At 47.5% G+C, this 18534-nt stretch overlaps 1 long non-coding RNA gene across 5 annotated transcripts in view; it reads right to left on the reverse strand.

The window, feature by feature from the left end:
• Nucleotides 1–8234, reverse strand: part of LOC111771205 (uncharacterized) — a 36826-nt gene extending 28592 nt beyond the window's left edge. Inside the window, exons 1-7 of one of the 5 annotated variants that reach the window (XR_011433963.1) lie at nt 7674–8234; nt 7239–7492; nt 5720–5868; nt 5351–5510; nt 4698–4816; nt 1344–1458; nt 890–931 (exon numbers count right to left, since the gene is read on the reverse strand). This is a non-coding gene — a long non-coding RNA (uncharacterized lncRNA). Of the gene's footprint in view, nt 1–889; nt 932–1343; nt 1459–4697; nt 4817–5350; nt 5511–5719; nt 6178–7238; nt 7493–7673 lie in introns of all 5 variants that reach the window. The other 4 variants (XR_011433964.1, XR_011433966.1, XR_002804894.2 and 1 more) reach the window with 4 other exon arrangements.
• Between the last annotated feature and the right edge of the window lie 10300 nt (nt 8235–18534).

Consider the following 18534-nt stretch of genomic DNA (forward strand, 5'->3'; position numbering starts at 1 on the left):
GTTGTGAATAAAAAATAAATTCATACTCAAACCTAGAAAATCTTCATGAAAACCAATGACTTAATGGTAAAGAGTTGAAATCTTTCCCTTTGATGTCAGGACCAAGATGAAGATGCCTCTTCTCACCACTTCCGTGTGACACTTCTTGCCCAGTGTGTTAAATCAAGAAAAGGAAACCAGAAGCATAAGAATTGGAAGGAAAGGGAAAAGTTTAATTGTTTGAAGACAACATTATATGTACTTAGAAAATCTAAGAGAATTTACAGCTAAATTATTAGAACTGATAAGTTGCTGAATACAACATCAGTATATAAAAATTTAACTACAATAGGTTGAAAAAATAAATTTTAAAAGGATACCACTTACAATGATATAAAAATGATAAACTACCTAAAAGGAAATCTTACAAAATATGTGTAAGTTCTCTATACAGAAACCTATAAAATATTGTCGAGAAAAACTAAAAAGAGGTAAATGGAGAGATATGCTGTTTATGAATTGGGAGACTCAGTATTATAAAGTTATCAGATCTAAACTCAATTGATGTATAGATTCAATGTGATCCCATCTCAATAGATATTTTTTGACAATCTAATTTTTAAATTTATACGGAAATACAAAGGGCCAACAACAATCGAGACTCTCCCTTGAAGAAAGGCAAAATGGAAAGGCTTGTTTTTCCAAGTATCAAGACTTAGTATAAAATTATAAAACATTAAGTCAATGCAGTTTTGGAACAGAATAGAGAACCCAGAAACAGACCCTGGAATACATGAACATTGACATTGATGAAGTGTCACTGCGAAGCAATGGGAAAAGATGCACTTTTAAACAAATGGTCCCGGAACAACTGGTCATTCATAAGGAAAAAATGAAACTCGACTCTTACCTCACACTGTGCATAAAAGGCAACCTCGGAGAGACTGCAGACCTATGTGAAAGGCAAAACAACAAAGCTTTTAGAACACAATATTGAAGAAGATCTTCATGATCTTGCACTAACACTATATTTTTAAAAAGATTGATGCATTTGCCTACATTAAAATTAAGAACTTCTGTTCATGAAAAGACACCATGAGGAGAGTAGAAAAGGCCAGCTAGAGACTGGGAAAAGATCCGCGCAACCCATGTAACTGACAAAGGGGCTTACAGCCAGAGGTTGGAAGAAGTGCTGCAAAGCAACAAGAATAGGACAGACAGCTCAACAGAAAAATTGCCAAGAGATCGACCTTTACAAAAGCAGAAATTCAGATGATCAGTAAACATATGAAACGGTGCTCGACCTCATTAGCAATTAGGGAAATGAAAACTAAAATCACAATGATGTACCTCTACCCACTCACCTGGATGGCTAAGATTTAGAAACGGACTCTTCCAGGATGTGAAGCAACTCAAAATTACATGCATCACTGGTGGGAGCAAATTGGAACGATCACTTTGGAAAATAGGCTCTGTCTCCTAAATTGAAAATACACATATCCTGTGACCCAGCGATTCTCCTCCTAGATACATAACACCACCCCCCGCCAAAATACACTCATAGGAATTAGAAGAGATGAATCTGAATGTACAGAGCAGCATTGTTTGAAATAGCCCAAGACTGGGAAGAACCCAAATGTCCACCAACAGAATGGATAAATGGTGGTATATTCATGTAAGGAATGCAATGACAATTGTACTCATTGAGAGCAATGATAATAAACTATAACCATATGCAGCAACATGGAAATGGGCTCAAGTGACAACCAAAGTAACAGGAGCCTACGCTGAGCTAGAGAACAGTCAAAGAGGCCCTCAGATGGAGGTGCCCTCAGTTCCCAGGCCCCAAACCTGCAGTCCTGTCTGTTCCGCATCCCCACTCCTTTTCTTTCTTGCAATAAAGAGGATGTTCCTTTTCCGTTTCTCCTGTGCTCTGGATCCCTTCTCATTTCTGAATCTTCAACTCAGCTTCTTGATGGTAGCCCCCTTCTTTCCCAGGGTTTCTTATCACAGTAGCTATCCGCTTACTGTTAGTCTCCCTGCTGATGTGTCAGCTCCTTCAGGGCAGCTACCTCATCTGTCTGGACCATCTCGCATGGCCAGGGCCTCAGAGGGCCAGGTCACATGGGAGAGTTCAGAGACCACAGTTGTCTGATTGATGCATGGTCCCACCTCTGCCTTGACTGGCAAGGTGACACTTAGCAATGATCTTACTCTTTTCTGGGGTCCCATCTCTTGCATATGAGTGAATTCTACCCCAGCATTCCACGATTCACTGATCTCTGGGCCCGGCCCCTCTTGACATCCTGCCCAGAGTGCTAGGGCATGGATGAAAAGGGACACATTCTCCCCACCCTCCTTCCGGCATCCTCTCTCTCAGAGGAGGCGCTGAGAAGCTCTGAAACAGACAGGCGAAGCAGAGCAAGCTGAATCTAACGGTGGGTCTGCTATGTGCCGGGGTCTGTGATAGGCTTTCCGTACTTTTTCCCTGTATTTAAAGAATAATTTAATTCTCAAAAACAACCCTTTGAAGTGGTTATCCTTATCCCTTTTTTTACAGGTGAGTAAACTGAAGTTTGGAAAAGGTGAGTAATTTGCACAAGGTCACCAGAGAGTGTGGCAGACCTGAGAATGGAATGAAGCAGGGTTCCTGCCCTTCCTCTTGTCCTGTCGCCTCCTGGGTCTGGTGAGAAGGTGTAGAACAAGCAGAAAGAGCATCAACTGTGACATCAGCTTCTATCCTGAGTTTGGAACTGACTTCTACCTCCTGTGAGGCCTTGAGCAGATTCAGAGCGTCAGGTTCCTCACCTGTAAATTAGGCAATTGGGACAATACGGCCCCAGCCCGGCTGGTATTAACATGGCCTTAGGAAGGATGGTTGAGGACTGCTGTGGGGCAGGATTCCCAGGGCGCAGAGCGCAGGTGCATTTCAGCCCCTGCCCTGTCCTTTCTCCAAGTCTGAGAGGGGCCAGAATATTGGACGCCTGAGAGGCAGCTGGTTAATGAAGAAGGACACTCCCCTCACTGCCACCTGCACTGAAACTCCGGGGGAGGATGAGAGAGTCCATGGGTCTAAGCAGCCACCACTTGATGTGTGTGATGTGTTAGCTGCAGGACATTCCTACAGTGGGCACTACAGAAACCCCCTCCTCTGACCCTGGGGGCCCATTTCTTTCTCCTCAGGTTCTACCTTCAGCAATAGCTGTCTCTTGAGTCTTGCTCAGATGGTTTGGTTCAGAAGAGGCTGAAGGTTTCCTAAGGTCTCTGTCACCTTGCCTCTATTCTTACCGCCTTTGAGTTGTAATCTCTTCACAGACTGTTGCTATGGCCTCTTACCAGCCTCCTTGCCCGATCTCTAATACTGCCCTCTCAGCCTCTTCAGAGCAGAATCCTGCTCGTTCTTCAAAGCTCAACCGCGACGCCATCTTCCCCAATCTTCTCAATCCACGTTACAAGCTCTTCACCAGAAATCCTGCCGTGCCCTTTCTCTGCCTTTATGATGGCGTTTGTATCACAGTTCTGTGGGTCTCTCCATCTCCACACAGTTGATGGTAAACTCCTTAAGGGCATTGTCTGTCTCCTCCAATGCCTGGCCCTCACTAAATGTGTGAGTGAGTGAATAAATGAATGACTAAAGAATTAGTACCTCTTTCGGTGGTCTTAATTCCTCTTCTCTACTATGGAGCAACTTTAAACTGCATTGAAGCATCTCTTCCTGCTCTTTGCTCCTTTCTCTCGACTTTTCCACTGACCACTCTGCTCCTTTCCACTCCGCTTCTTCCTTCTCACAGTCCAATGCACCACACAGAGTGAGGGGCTCCCGCCAGGGATGCTGTGGAGATGGCTGAGTGACATGCATGGGAGCTTCCCAAATCCTGCAGTTGGTCTACAGCTCCTCAGACCTCCTGGCGCGGAGTGCCTGGGACCACATTTAGTCTCCAGATCTGGAACGCATTTACTCTTAAGAATGCGGCACCCGCCTTCTCCTCCTGGATTTTAGGGAAGATCTTGGGGAGCTTCTCTTTTCTCCTATTTGGTCCTTCATTTCTCCAATCGGAAGGTGCAACATGGGGTGAACAAAGATACACCCTGGTCTCTGAGGACCTGCACGTAAGGGGGCACCCAGCACACTGGGCCTCTGCTCAGGCCACGAATGTCCTCGGGACACTTCCTGACTGGGGTTCTCTTCCTTTCCCTCACTCTCCACCCCAGTTTTGAAAGAGACATGCTTGGCTAGAAAGACTTGCTTTGAGGCTGAATTATGGGAGCTCCCTGGCAGTGACAGGCTGGCTGTGGTCACTGCAGGCTCCTACAAGTTGTAAAAGTTGCCAGTAAGGGCTCAGGGAGAGTCAGGGAAGGAAGCATGTTCTTTTCCAAGGAGGGAGTGCTAGGGGTGTCTAATGACCGCAGAGCATTTCCTGAAACCATCTTCATTCTCTAATTCATGGGGTTGGGGGCTGACTCCAAGCACCCCAAGGGCCTCGGCCCCCAGCCCTGCTCTACTCAGAGTCTAGCAGCATCTGTGAGTCTCTGCGTCTTGACAGAAGGAGGGAGCCTAAACCCAGGGCATCAGCCTCTATCCTGGGCTCCAGGCCACAGCCTTACCCTTAATTTCACTCTTGCCGGTCCTTCCTTCCATCAGGGTCTTCCCACAGGTTAGACTCTATTTACCCAGCTGAAGCCCCTATGTCTGCCTGATTCTCCTTTATTTCACAAACCTTCTTAGTCTCCCCAGGGAGTGCTCATTTCAATTCAACAAACATTCCTTGTACTTCCCAGACAGTTGTGGTCTCTGCCTTCAAGGAGCCTTTAACTTTGCAGTGAAAAGAAGACACTTCTACAAAAAGTAAAATGTAGAATGTGGTGAGTGTTTCAGCAGACGGAGAAGCAAAGTTCTACTGGAGCCAAGGGGAGGAGCTTAGTTCCAAAAGAGCAGAATGAAGAAGGGAAGGGCGGGCCTGGGAAGGCTTCCTGGAGGAGGTGCCTTGAGCGGGGCTTGAAGGATGGGATGGGAAGATGGCTGGAGGAGGACACTGGACAAAGGGAGGGCATGCCTGGGGAATCGCCAGCATACCACCATGGCTCAAGTACAAGTTGAGAGAGAAAGAGAGAGAGAGAGAGGAAGATTAGAAAAGAAAGTTGGAACGATGTCATTGAGAGTCTTGATGCCAAGCTCAAGAGCTGAAAGTTTTGTAGAAAAAGGGGAGCCAGAGAAGAATTTTGAGTCAAGAAATGCCCAAGTCTCAATCTGGGGACCATTCTTATCCCCAGTCAGTCACCAAATCTACGCCCATAACCCTTCAGAGTCCACCCCAGTCTCTCCTCCCTAGGGTCACCCATGGCCTTTGTTCGTGCCGCTGTCTTCTCCCACCTGGATTTACGCAGCAGTGCCCTCACTCGCCTTCCGGTCCTCGGGCTCCCCTCCACTGTGCTGCACTCCTCACCTCGCTCCTCCTCAGCTGCAGGCTTGGTCTTCATCAAAGTGCAGTCCGGTTGGGTCAGCGTCCCGCTTTGAGACTTTCAAGAGCTTCCTGTGTCCCTCCGGATAAAGCCAAAATTCCTTTCACATTACACACCTGTCCCTTCCTGCCTCTTGCCATCCCTGCCACCACACTGAACCATCTCTAATTCTGCGGTCCCCAGCTGTCCCTTCCTGCCTCTTGCCATCCCTGCCACCACATTGAACCATCTCTAATTCTGCGGTCCCCTTCTCAACGGGAATGCCCCCTCCACTCATCACCTGGCTTGACTCTACAGGTCAGTAGGTCAAGGTTCAGCTTGGGCGTCCTTCTCCCAGAGAGCCGGCTCTGACTCCTACCCCATCCTCTGGCTTCTTCTGCTCCCAGGCTTCCTGTGGTTTTAGCACTTATCCCACAGTGTTGACATGATCTGTGGATTTATTTTCCCCTGCTTTCAGTTTTATTATAGGATCTGTGTTCCCACAGAGCAGGTACTTGGGGCTCAAAAAAAAGCAGTCCTCAAAAGGATGAATAAACGTTCACTTCCTCTCCTGACTAACTGACTTCTGGCCTGCACTGCCCCCACGCCCTCGGGACAAATTGCTTGCTCCTGTTTCTTCTTCTCTTCTTCTTGCCACTGTCGTTTTGTCCCTAATTCTGTCCGAGATGGTGCGTGCCGTGCAGTAGGAAGACAAAGTTGTATACAAAGTTGTTTACAAGCAAGAGCTATGTGAAAAGCCTGGAGTGAAACACCCAAAGGTCACCAGCAGTGGCCTCTAGGGCGTAGACAAGAGATGATATTTATTCTTTTCATTTTTCTTTAATTTAGTAAATTTACTCTATTTCGTAATGGGGAAAATACATTCTTTCCTTTCTTCTTTCTTTTTCTTTTTTCTTTTTTTTTTTTAAGAGAGACAGAGCACCAGGCCAAGACTGAAAGAGCTTGGTTTCAGTCAGAATAGCAGAATAGGGTGTATAGGAAACCATCATCCAGCTAAAAAGGGAAAAGCAGAAAACCACATATTTATAAAATCTCTCTGGAAGGACATATAATAAATGGACAACATCAATCACCTCGTTGGAGGGGAGCCAGGAGGCTGGGGCCTGAGGAGGCAGAATTTTCACCTAAGCAGGTTTTGGATTTTGAACCTTGTGAATGTATTACTCATGTAAAAAATAAAGTGTAATTAAAAAGAGCTGAGCTTGAATTTTAACCCACTGGATAACTTAGGAAACCCACTTTCCCCAGGTGTAAAATGCAGAGAACGGTCGCGACTTCACAGGGCTGTTCCCAGGAGTGAATGATGTAGGAGCGCGGGTGACATGGGGACACTTGGAGGTGCCACTCCACGGTGAGGACTGGCCACCCGACCCCCCTAGCCCTCCCTCCTTCTCACCCCTTCTCTCCCCCAAATGAAGTCATCAAGGCCAAACTCTGTGTCCGCCAACACATCCCCCTGGCATTGCCTCGCTTGGCTCCCTGCCTGTTGGAACACAGCTGCTGGCGTGAGGGAAAGGCCGTCCTTCGAGGATCTGGGCATCGCAACGCAGCCAAACGGCCTTTCGTCTCCTCGCCTCTCAGCTTGCCAGCTCGCTCCACGCTTGGAAATATTTGGGGTCAGCACTCCAGTTTTCACCCATAGCAGACTCATTTTGTTTCATGACCGCTTCCTTATAATAGGTCTGGGAAAAGCTGCTCTGGGCCTGGTCCCAAACCCTGTTCCTGGCATGGGGAGCCCCAGTCAAGATGGTGGCTTTGGGTAGAGATCATAAAGGAGGGCGAAATCTCCTGCGACTTACCAGGATGTGGTCTGGAGAAAAGGACCGTTTGCGTTGAGTTTCTAAAGGGCTGTCATCACCATGACCTTCAAGCTGTTTGAGGCAGGAGAGGGAGCTTACTTTACCACGTTTCTGCCTGTTCCCACATTCCTGCTTCTCTCTGCAGCCCTGTGGATCTTTCCTCCTTCGTGGGGGTCTTTATTGAGAGCTGATGAGGAGTGTGATGCTGAAGGTGGGACCTTCTCTGTTGCCTGGGATAGGACTGCCAGCCAGCTCTGGCAAATAAAAATGCAGGACACCCAATTAAATAAAAATTCCAGATAAGCAAATAAATACTTTTTTAGTGTAAGTATGTCCTATGCAATATTCGGATCATAGTGACATTAAAAATTATTCATTGTTTTAGTCTAGTATGCTCCATGTAGTATCTGCATACTTATACTAAAAATTACTCACTGTCGATCTGAAATTCAGGTTTGACTGGTGTCCTGTGTTGTATCTGGCAGCCCTGCCTGTGACGGTCGCCGGAGGAGCCTGTCAGCTCCACAGAGGAGCTGGCCTGGTCCTCTTTCTTTAAGCCAGCCGTCCACCTCTGGGCCACAAGATAAGAACCGAGAAGGGCAAGGCCCCAGCAGGCCTGCTTTGTCCCCTGCAGCTCCGGGCTGCGCCCTCTCCTCCCACCCGGCCCGCGTGGCCGCGGGCTGTCTTCCGCGTCTGCTCTAAGGACCGCTCCACCTGATCCGGGCAGCCCTGGGAGCCCTCGACTCGGGCTGTCACCAGACTCGTCCTGTCCTTTAAGACGGGTCCACCTGCTGCCTCCCCGTCGGGAGCCAGCTCAAGGGGAAGGCGGTCAAACAGCACCAGTCCGAGGCCCGCTGCCCGCTAAGCCCGCGCTGTCGGCCGGACCCCGGCGTCCGGGGGCGGTGTAGACGAGGGCCGCGCGGGTCCGTCCCCGGCGCCCGGCTGGGAACCCCCGAGGGAGGTGGGCCGGCGTCCTCAGAGAGAGCTGTGTCGTCTGACAAAACGGGATTCAAAGTCACTTATGAGCCACTCATGACGCCAGAGGCCCTGCTGGCTCCGGAGCCCAGGCGCTCGGTGACCCGCGGCCGGGTGCGGCCCCTGCTACTCGCGGCCAGGACGCCCCTCCGGAGACGCGGCCTGCACCACGCTCCGCTCTGCTCGCAGCCAGAGGACACGAATGCCAAATCCGCCGCGGCTTGCGGGGCTGCTGCGACGGAGCGCCGCGAACCCACGGTCGCGGCTCCGGGGGCTGCAGTCCTGCCCCAGGCTCGGCCAGCCGCGCCCGCAGGACCCTCCCGGCGTCCGCGGCCGTCTTTGCTGCTCCTCGGCTTGGAGACGTGTCGCTCCAGGCCTCCCTCCCTGTGTCTCCCTGTGTCCCGTGGGCCCGATGCTGCCCATGTCCGTGGATTTTAACAAAAATTGATCGGTTGCTGGTAAATAAAAATCAGAAAACTTTACACAAAACCCCGGATTTCTGTAGGCCTTTGTCATTGTGACCGCAGTTTAGGCTTTGCTAGAGAGCTGGTGACAGTCTTGTCACGCACAGGAGTGTGAACGAGTTTGTCGTATCCTTTTCGGAGAAAAAGCACAGAAATAGGGGAGGAACCAGGCTCCGGGCGGCCCGGGGCGGGGGCGCAGCCGCCTGCAGCGCGGGACCCGCCTCTGACCTGGGCCCAGCCTCGCAACAGGTCCCTCCCTCCCCGGCAATTTATCAGTCACCAGAAGAGCATCTTCAAGAGAGATTTTTGGAGACTTTCCGAAGCCCATACGAATTTTGTCTGAGAAAGTGTCCGTTGCGATTCCTATTTCCATCTGGTTTCGCACGGTTTCTGACTATCCTCACCCTGCAGGTTAATTAGAGTTCTAAGTTTCGGTAACGCTTCTCACGTGCTCAGTTTTTGTACTACTCAGAGCTTTTGCTGAGAAGAGTTCCACAAACCGCTATTTTCCTGTTCATCCAGCTGAGTGTGCAGGAACTGCTTCACGTTCTTGCTCCAAGGCAACATCAAAGTTAAAATTCCACTTAGTTTACCGAAAAGTTTGATTTTTCTGGTTAAGAGTTATCACTTTCTTAATTTTTTTTTTTACTTCCACCGCTGACACATAGCATTTGGCTTTTTTAGGGCTATTTTCTACAAAGCTACTAGTCTTTTTTAAAAAATTGAGTATGATATATACATAAACTAAAGGTTATACTCTCTTCAAGAGAGTTGGAATGATAAAAATACACTGTTTCCGGGCCGGCCCCGTGGCCGAGTGATGAAATTCGCGCACTCCGCTGCGGGCGGCCCAGTGTTGCGTCGGTTCCAAACCTCGGCACGGACATGGCACCACTCATCGAGCCACGCTGAGGCGGCGTCCCACATGCCACAACTAGAAGGACCCACAACTAAGAATATACAACTATGTACCGGGGGCTTTGAGGAGAAAAAGGAAAAAAAATAAAATCTTTGAAAAAAAATACACTGTTTCCACTGCTGGGTGCCCAGCATGGCAGGGTTCCTGGGAGTCCCAAAGATCTGGGTGTCTGATGTGTGAGATGCACTCAGATGACCCTCTGAGGAAGACATTGCAGTCACCCACGTGCTGGAGGTGGGATGGTCAGAACCCAGAGCCCAACGAACCTGCCCAAGGTCACTCAGTGGCAAAGCAAGGCCTTGAACTCAGTCTCCTCTCACAGCCGGGCTCAAGTCCCCATAGCCACGCGCACACCTCCCCCTCAGGGAAGTCTGGGAGGAAGCACCACGCTCTTTTGTGGGGAAGGTGGGGAAGGTGGTGGGGTTAAGGAAACACACCTTTTACTTCATTTGCTCATATATTATTTGACTTTGATCCAGTGCCAATTTATTTCCCTGGTAATTTTGAAGAAGCAATAAAATATTAAAATCAATCAATAAATCAATAAAAATAAATATTTGAAGCCTAAAAGAAAATAAAAGAAATGGAGGCTCAGCAAAACCACATTATTCCGTGTCACTGACTTGTCTAATCTCTGGAGAGTAGTTGAAACTACCGCTATAAATCAATGAATGTTGAGAGCCTGCAGTGTTAGCTTAGCTGCCATCATTTTGTTTGAACAAATCCAGTTCTACATTTGTCTCATGAGTATTACTGCTTACCTTATGACTTTTTGGTGTATTACACATATACGTATGCATAGATGAAAGATGGCAGGCCACTTCAGAACACTGGAACGGTGTCCTCATTGCACATTTTACCGTTGACATCTTGGGCAAATTGCATAAACATTCTCATCCTGGGTACACATTGCTGGCACATTTGGAAACAGGAGCAACAGATCTTTTTTTTTTGCTTAGAATACTAAACAACTGAAAAACAATTAGAAATAAAAGCTTATATGAAAAGGGAAACATAAAGACATAAAGTACATTGCTTAACTCAACAGTAAATATTTGCAGTTAATATAAGAAGGACCATTCATGTATAAATATATTTGGAGAATGAAAGAGGGAAAATAGGAGTAGATTGTTATGTTAAGTTCACAAAATCCTGTGAAAACATTGGATCTAAAATTAACATGTAGCAGAAGCATCAGCTAAAATGGTTCCCAGTGTTGCCATTGGGAGCCGGGCTTAGGGTGGGGCTGCTGTTTTTCTTTATAAACCCATAATCCTTTATTGTCAGGGCTCTTAGTGGAGACAACTGAATCCACTCTAGCATTTTTCATAAGACAGGAGTTTATTAAGGAATAGCTATGGCTCCAGGAATCCCGGGGATGTCTGAAGCGGGAGACTCTAGGCTGTATTTCCACAGTGGCTACCAGGACTGGACTGCTGACTTGGCCACTGAGGCAGCCATGGCCTCTACCATGACCAGGGGCTGCCACTCAGATGCCCACCACCCCAGCTGTCAGCGGCAGGTCACACCCTGTGCCCACAAAATGCAGGCCCCACATCTTGCCTCCTTCCCCATGAGCTCAGTTCCAAGTCAAAGGTGTGAAAGGTCCAGGTGACAGGCAGAGCCCTCGTCACCTGTCCCTGAAGGGTGCTGGGAACGTCGAAGTTTAAATGCTCTGTTGGGAAGGTGGGTTTACCTGGTGTGGAACTGTTCAAATGAATTTTCTTTTTTGAAGCCAAGTATACATATTACTTTGATGCAAATAAAAAACAAGAGAGCTTTGTTGTCTTTAAATAGAACCAACTTCTAGCATTGTCAAATACTTTCGTTTAATAGGATGAGTTGGCATTTTCACACGGGGTAGGTGGAAAATTATTTGGAGGTTTGGTTTTTTTGTTACTCCTTCATGTTAAGGGATGCAGAGTAAGCATCTTGCTGGCTATAGTTAAGTGAAGGATAGGCACTGAGCGATGTCTTCGCTTAGGAAAGAAAGGCGGCGGGAAAACCATGCCTTCTTCCCTGGGGATCTTGTTACAGCTCCTTCTCCCAGCCTCTCCCATCCTCAGGCCCCCTAAGATCCAGACCTGAGCCAACATTGGAAACTTGCTTATCCTAAAAGTTGTCATCTGAAATCACAGGTGTCTTCAGTCAGATAGCTGACTGAGAGTCCTGCCAGGGACAGGTGTCTGTGGAGGAAGGAAGACGTCGCGCACGCTAAGGTGCATATTTAGAGCAGTTGGAGCTAAACAAAAATATAACCAGCCTCATCCTAAAGTTCCTGCCAAACACAATGCTGTGAGGACCTCTGAGATGGGGCGAGCCCTGCAGTGCAAACAAACAGAAGTGGGGTGGGAAGAAAAGCCCGTCATCACAGAAAGCTCTAAGAGACAGCATCAGCCTGGTGCTGTGTTACCTACGAAAACGCACATGAAGGAGGTAACCGGCCCTGGCAGCCCGAGGTCTCTTCCACGCCAGCTGGAGTGCAGACTGTGGAACAGATGGGCAGCCAGGAGGGGCTGCAGGGATGCTTTCAATGGAACCTGCCGGACCCGGCCGGGCTTTCCAGGGCAACCTCACATTTAATTAAGGATTTCCCCCTAGGTTTCATTGAGATACAATTATAGATATATAACATTGTATTCGTTTTAGGTGCACAACATAGTGATTTGATGTATGTATATATTGCAAAATGATCACAATAAGTTTAGTTAACATTCATCACCTAACATAGTTACTTTTATTCGTAAATTGTATTATCGGCAAGTTTGTCACTGATAAATGTGTTTTTTCTGTTGAAATGCACTTCTGGAAACAGATGGAACATTGTTGGGAACTGTTTCCATAGTGAAAAAGTTGTTGCAAATTATAAACAACACTTTCTGAAGTAAGAAAAAGGTGGTGGAGATTGGAAGAGTGTTTCTCTGCCCAGAATGCCTTGGACCCAAAGTGGAGTGGGTACCCTGGTGTGGCCAGGGACCCGGAGACCAGATCTTGGGGTTTCATCAGGCAGGCCTGGACTCACTGAACCCACACAGCCAGAGAGGCTCTGGAGAGATGTCAGCTCCCGGGTCCACCGTCCAGGGAATGAGGCTAGGGGAGCCTGTGACCTCGCCCCTCACAATGCTGCCCTGGAAAGTCAGGCAGGACTGAGGAGAAGGAAAGCTTGCAAGAATGAGGACAGACCAAGGAGTGCCCAGGGTGACCCATACTTGGAGTCAAAAGAGATTTTTTTCAAGAGAGAAAGAGCTAAAAAGCAGCTTACTGCTCTGAGACCTGGGTATAATGGACATGTGCCTTGTTCCCTGGCTTCCGCACACTTTGTTGGGTTGATTACTTACCATAGCTAGATTGCAGGCTCAGGCTTTTCCCTGGGGAGTTGGGCAATCACCGTTCTGAGGGTTAAACCAATAAAGAAACATTGCACCCCTGGGTACCTCTAGGGGCTCCCTGGAGAAGGAGGAAGCACGGTCCTCCTTGTCAAGCTGACAATGGACTGCAAAAACCGTGTTCCCAGAGGCCCTGACTAAAGGGGAGAACTATGTGTATCGAATCTCCTGTGTCCATTTCCCCTTTATTCCTACCTACCCCTTCCTTGCCCACGTCCCCAAAGCAAAAAACAACACAAGATTGACAACGGTGGCTAGCTTACAGATCAAGAGTTGTGAAAAAAAATTCAAACTAGATTTTCAAGCCTGCCTGGATATCAGCCCTGTTTACGCTCCTTTCCAAATGGTTAAGTCAATGATTCCCAGCCCCGGTTTTAGGACACCCCCAGGTGTCTTTATTCCCAGGGTGATTGTGAAATTCTAAAAATAAAATGATTTTAAGTCCCTGCACTTTAAAATAAGCTTACACCTTGTGCTCTCTAAAAGCACTCACTTGTAGAGGGAAAAGAGATTGTGAAATCCAGCAGACGAAACTCATCGGTCCAATTCCAACAGGCTGGCCACAGCAATCAAAATACCACTTCATATTTGGGTAACTTTGTGGCTTCGAGAGCACATTCTGGTTGCTGGGTTAGTGACTGAAAGTGTAAGTTAATACAAAAGATGACTGTTCTAGCCTGAACACTGCTCTAGGGGTAGAAAGAGAGATGCACCCTTCCTTTGGGGCAAAGCTATTGCTGTGTAGTAGCTCATTCGTGAAATTTCAGTTTGTCAACAGCTGATGGACGTCATGTTGGAAAGAGGCTGGCGGCACAGGCCTGGACCACAGTAGCATTGTTTGGGCAAGGCAGCCAGGGCCCTGAGGGGCATGGGGTCATTGTCACAGAGAAGGAAGAGGAGGCAGCTCCTGGCTGGCTTTCCCACTGGGCCAGCTGCATGAGCAGCTGGCTAGGTCCAGAGGAAGGAGCCCATTCTAGTACTTTCCCTGGCCAACAGTGTAAATTTGGATGATTACCATTCTTTGTTTCACAATGGGAACAGGAAGTCATCAAGCCTCATATAATTAATGTCTTTGTCAAGGACTGTGGCTATTAATGCTATTTTCTCTGTGGTCGTTTGTCCTTATGTGTCTCCTCTCTACATTGTTCCCCGGGGGTCCCACGGAGGGCTAGGGGTGAGGACCCCTCTCTGGAGCCCCAGAGGAGACAGTGGGTGGCACTTGAGTCACTGCATGGGACCAGAGGCCGGCTCAGCAGGTCAGCTCTCCAGAGCAGCTGCTCTGGTCTTCACTCAAGGCGTGCAGAGCCCTCCACACTCCTTGGACTTAGTCACAGTGACTGCTGCCATTTTTCTAGATCAGGGCTCTGAGCCCCAGGGCATCAGTTAGGAAGGTTGCCCCAGCCCCCAGCCCTGGTTGACATCCTGCTTTGGGGAGTGGTTTCCTGGAAGGAACGAGGCACTTGGGGGTTGAGAGAACAATTTACCTTTTCTAGGTTCTTCCATTGCAAGTGCTTCCAGCAGTCCAAATAAGTTACTAATATAAAGTTCCTACAGGACTTTACAGTTTACAAAGCACTTGAGCAAGCATCAGTCATTCAGTCCTACAATCGAGAGTGTGAGGCAATAATCTGCCACTGAGGACACGGGTGGTGTGTTGGCGAATACCTCAGTACCCTAGTAAGCCTTGCCACAGAGAGGGGTGGGTGTCTTTTTTCCTATTTTGCAGATGAGGAAATGTGAGGTCCAGGCAGTGATGGCGCTCATGAGCCGCCAGGCCCAGACTGAAATCTGGGTCTGTTTACTCCAAAGCCCACAGCCCCACCAGCCGGGCGTGCTGCCTTTGGGGACAGTAATTCCCAGATCTGAGCTGTGCTCAGAGAGACAAGCGTCTGCTCCCGTGGGGCACCCGCATCCATAATAGGTTGATATTTATTTTAAAGTAATACCACGGAAATTGGAGAATGGAGAGCAAACTTGGTTTTAAAGAAAAGAAATACAAGGCAAAACAATATTTGTAATGGAGACACAACTTGGAGAGGCTCCGGAAGGGCTTCTGCTGAACCGAGCAAAGCTGCCGCCCCTCCTCTTGCCTCTGGCTCTGCCCTGCTCAGCTCCAGCCCACATTCTTCACTCCTGCTTGAGGGGCTGAGGTGGGCATTCCACTTGTGGTTTTGATGTGGACAGGACAGCTCAGGGGCCCCTCCATGAGAGGAACAACTGACTGAGCAAATGGCCAAGGGCAGAGGAATGGCTCACAAGGCTGGGAAGACCAGCTAGAGAAGTTAGTGAGAGAAATAATCACCAAGGGCTTGGGTGTTTGTCTCCAGAAATCTAGTCCAAAGGGTATATGAATGTTTAAAGAGTGAATTAAAGTTGAAAACATGAAAATGCATGTAATATCCATAGTTCATGTGACTATGGTTACGTGTTCACGTAACATGTATGACATTCACACGTACTATGTATGATTGTATTGAATGCAATTTTCCAATCCATAGGTGAAAATAATTAGGCAAATTAATAATTTTGACAATGACATCACCATGGGTAACCAACACATAAACCCATTTAAGCTCCTAGAATTCGGCATAGTTTATTTGCATTTTTGTGAGCCACAGCTGAAGCTGTGTAAGTTCATCAAGATTCACTTTATCAATTCAGCGACTCGTTGTATTACTTTATATTTTACTCTGAAAAAAGAAAATGAGAAAATTTTTAGGATAGAAAAGCACATTTCAGAAATATCTTTATTTCTTTTACTTTCTTTATTACATGGACCATATCTGGCTACATGCTTTTAACTTATTTCAATATTTTTACCAAGTGTAGTTAAATCTGAATAAAGAAGAACTGTCATTCCCCAGGGCACAATATACATTATAGAAAATTACTGTCATTCTGCATTCACACTGACAGACAATTACGAAAGGGAAAATCTGGAATCTGGAGTCTACTTCATTTTCTACAGTTATTGTAAAAAGCAAATGTCTCTTTTCATTTGAGAAATGAGATACATTTTAAAAATCAGATTAAAAGATGCTGATAATCATCACTGTTCATGTTTAGCTTTAAACACCGGAGAATGTTCTTAATGTAATGTTTTATTTCCTGCTCATTTATTAGCTTCCATGACTGGGTTTGAGTGAAAGGGAATTTCTAGAGACAACTTCATCAAAAGTCGTGGCTCACATATTCTCAGTATACACTTTTATGAGTCAGGTACAGTCTCCAGATTTCAATTTTTCTACCTCAGTCCTGGCAGTTTGCTACACGCATGTGATGCTGGCTCATACTGTGTACAGTCACACACTGCATAGTGACATTTTGATCAACGAGGGACCACATATGTGATGGTGGTCCCGTAAGATTAGTACCATAGAGCCCAGGTGTGTAGCAGGCTGTAGCACTTAGGTCTGTGTAAGTGCGCTCTGTGATGTTCACACAATGACGGAATCGCCTAACGATGCATTCCTCAGAGCACATCCTCATCATTAAGTGATGCAGGACTGTACACTATCTTATGATGATTCAGGCAAATTCAGGTTATAAGTATCTTTAGGAGGCTTGCATCCTTTTGTTTTTAAAGAATATAGACAATGCTACATGAATAATTTCTGACATTATAGTTAACCTAAATGGATGCTGTGGGGGATCAGAATTGACCATCCTAAAATGTACCTCTTTGCCTTGGTTATTTTCAAGAACAAAAGACCCTGAAAGAAACTTTGACCATCCCCCTAACTGCCTAAAAGAATTTAAGACAAAAGGCTTGTCTCCAGGACAGGGCATCACCACAGATAACTCTGGATATCTATAGACTGTGAGGGTCCTTGCTAAGCCCATTCTTTGCAAAGTTCTGTCTACCAAACACTTGCTTTTCCATCTTTCTGTGAATTGCTTCCCTCCCCTCTGAAGTCCCAAATCACTACCCCCCACACCCTCCTTTGTCTTTAGCAGAAGATGATATTTAAGGCAGTGGCTTTGGCCATTTTGGTGAGTTACTCAGTTTTTCTGGGTTTCTCCCATGTATACATGTCATAAAAGCTTTGTTTGACTTTCTCCTGTTATTCTGTCTCATGTTGATATAATTCTTAGACGAACCAGGAGGACCTAGAGGGTAGAGGAATTGTCTTCCTCCCCTACAATGCCAACTCCATATTTCCACTTGCTCAGGTCAAAACCCTTGGAATCATTCTTGATTCCTCTCTTTCTCACAGTCCACATCTAAATCTACCAGGAAGCACTTTTGACTCAACCTTCGGAATAGATTCAGAATCTTATAACTCCTCTCCTTTTCCCCTGCTATCCTGGAGTGAGGCACTGGATTCATGCATTTTCCTCCACTCAGGTCCACCTGCCCCTGTCCTGGCCCTCCTCCAGTTTCTTTCCACACAGCAGCCAGAGTGTCCCTTGTGGGACAAGAGTCAGATCATGTCACTGTCCTGCTCTGAGCCCACTTGCCCTTCCTCACTCAGAGTAAGAGCAAAGTCCTGACAGTGTTCAGAGCTGGCCTCCACACTGGACCTCCTTGCCTCTCTCTCCGTGTGCTCTGCACACTCCCCTCCTCCACTCTGCTCCAGCCACAGTGACCTCCATCCTCAAATCTTCCAGGCACACGCTTGCCTCCAGGCCTTTGCTCTCGCTGTTCCCTCGGTGAGGGATGCCCTTTTCCTGGATATTCATTTGGCTAGTTCCTTCAACTCCTTCAAGTGTTTGCCTAAGTCTCACCTCTCAGTGAGCTCTGTTCCGAAGGTTCCCATTTAAGCTGGCAAACCACCCTGTTCCCTCTTCCCAGCACAGTGCCAGATCGCCCTTGTTTCACTCTCCTCCTTCTCCTTCCATAGCCTTCACCACCTTTAGCATATAGAATAGCAAAGAGAATTTGCCTATTGCAATTACTGTTTGTTTTCTCCCCTCACTGGAACATACGTTCCTTGAAGGCAGGGGTCTTTGTTCTGTTCACTGGTGAATCCCAAACTCCAGAGCAGTTCCTGGCCTATAGTTGGCCCCGGGTAAATATTTGTTGGAGGCATCTGTGTGGTGCCTCGGTCTACCTGATGGAGCAACATATGGCTGTGCTGGAGAGGGCCAGCGGGGGCTCTTGGCCCACCCCTCCCTGCACTCATCTCATCTATCACATCTCATCAGTCACATCTTTCCTGGGAAAGGACCAGGGCTTCAGTCTCCTCTTAGGTGAGCCAGCTCTCTTACAGACACATTTATGGAGTGCCTGTCAGGTTTTTCTGTTTGTTTTCCTTTTTAGCACCTTTAATCATCACCATCCCCAGCTTTTAAATCTTAAAAACAATTTCAGTGTGATGATAAATTAAACATTTGTCTAACCCGGGCAGTTTATTCTGGCGTGCGTGCTTTTCCAGGTTGGCCAGCAGGCTGGGCTCGTGGGTGGCTCACACCTGCAGTCTTGTGCAGTTTGAAGGATCCAAGAAGGGCGGACTTGCCCCTGAATGTCTTCCTTCTGGTGGCATGGTCCGCGACGAGGTGAACTGGGGGCAGAGGCACGGTTACTGAAGTCTGTGATGATGCCCAACAGG

This window comes from Equus caballus, chromosome 29, assembly GCF_041296265.1.
Source record: "Equus caballus isolate H_3958 breed thoroughbred chromosome 29, TB-T2T, whole genome shotgun sequence".
Taxonomy (NCBI): Eukaryota; Metazoa; Chordata; class Mammalia; order Perissodactyla; family Equidae; genus Equus; species Equus caballus.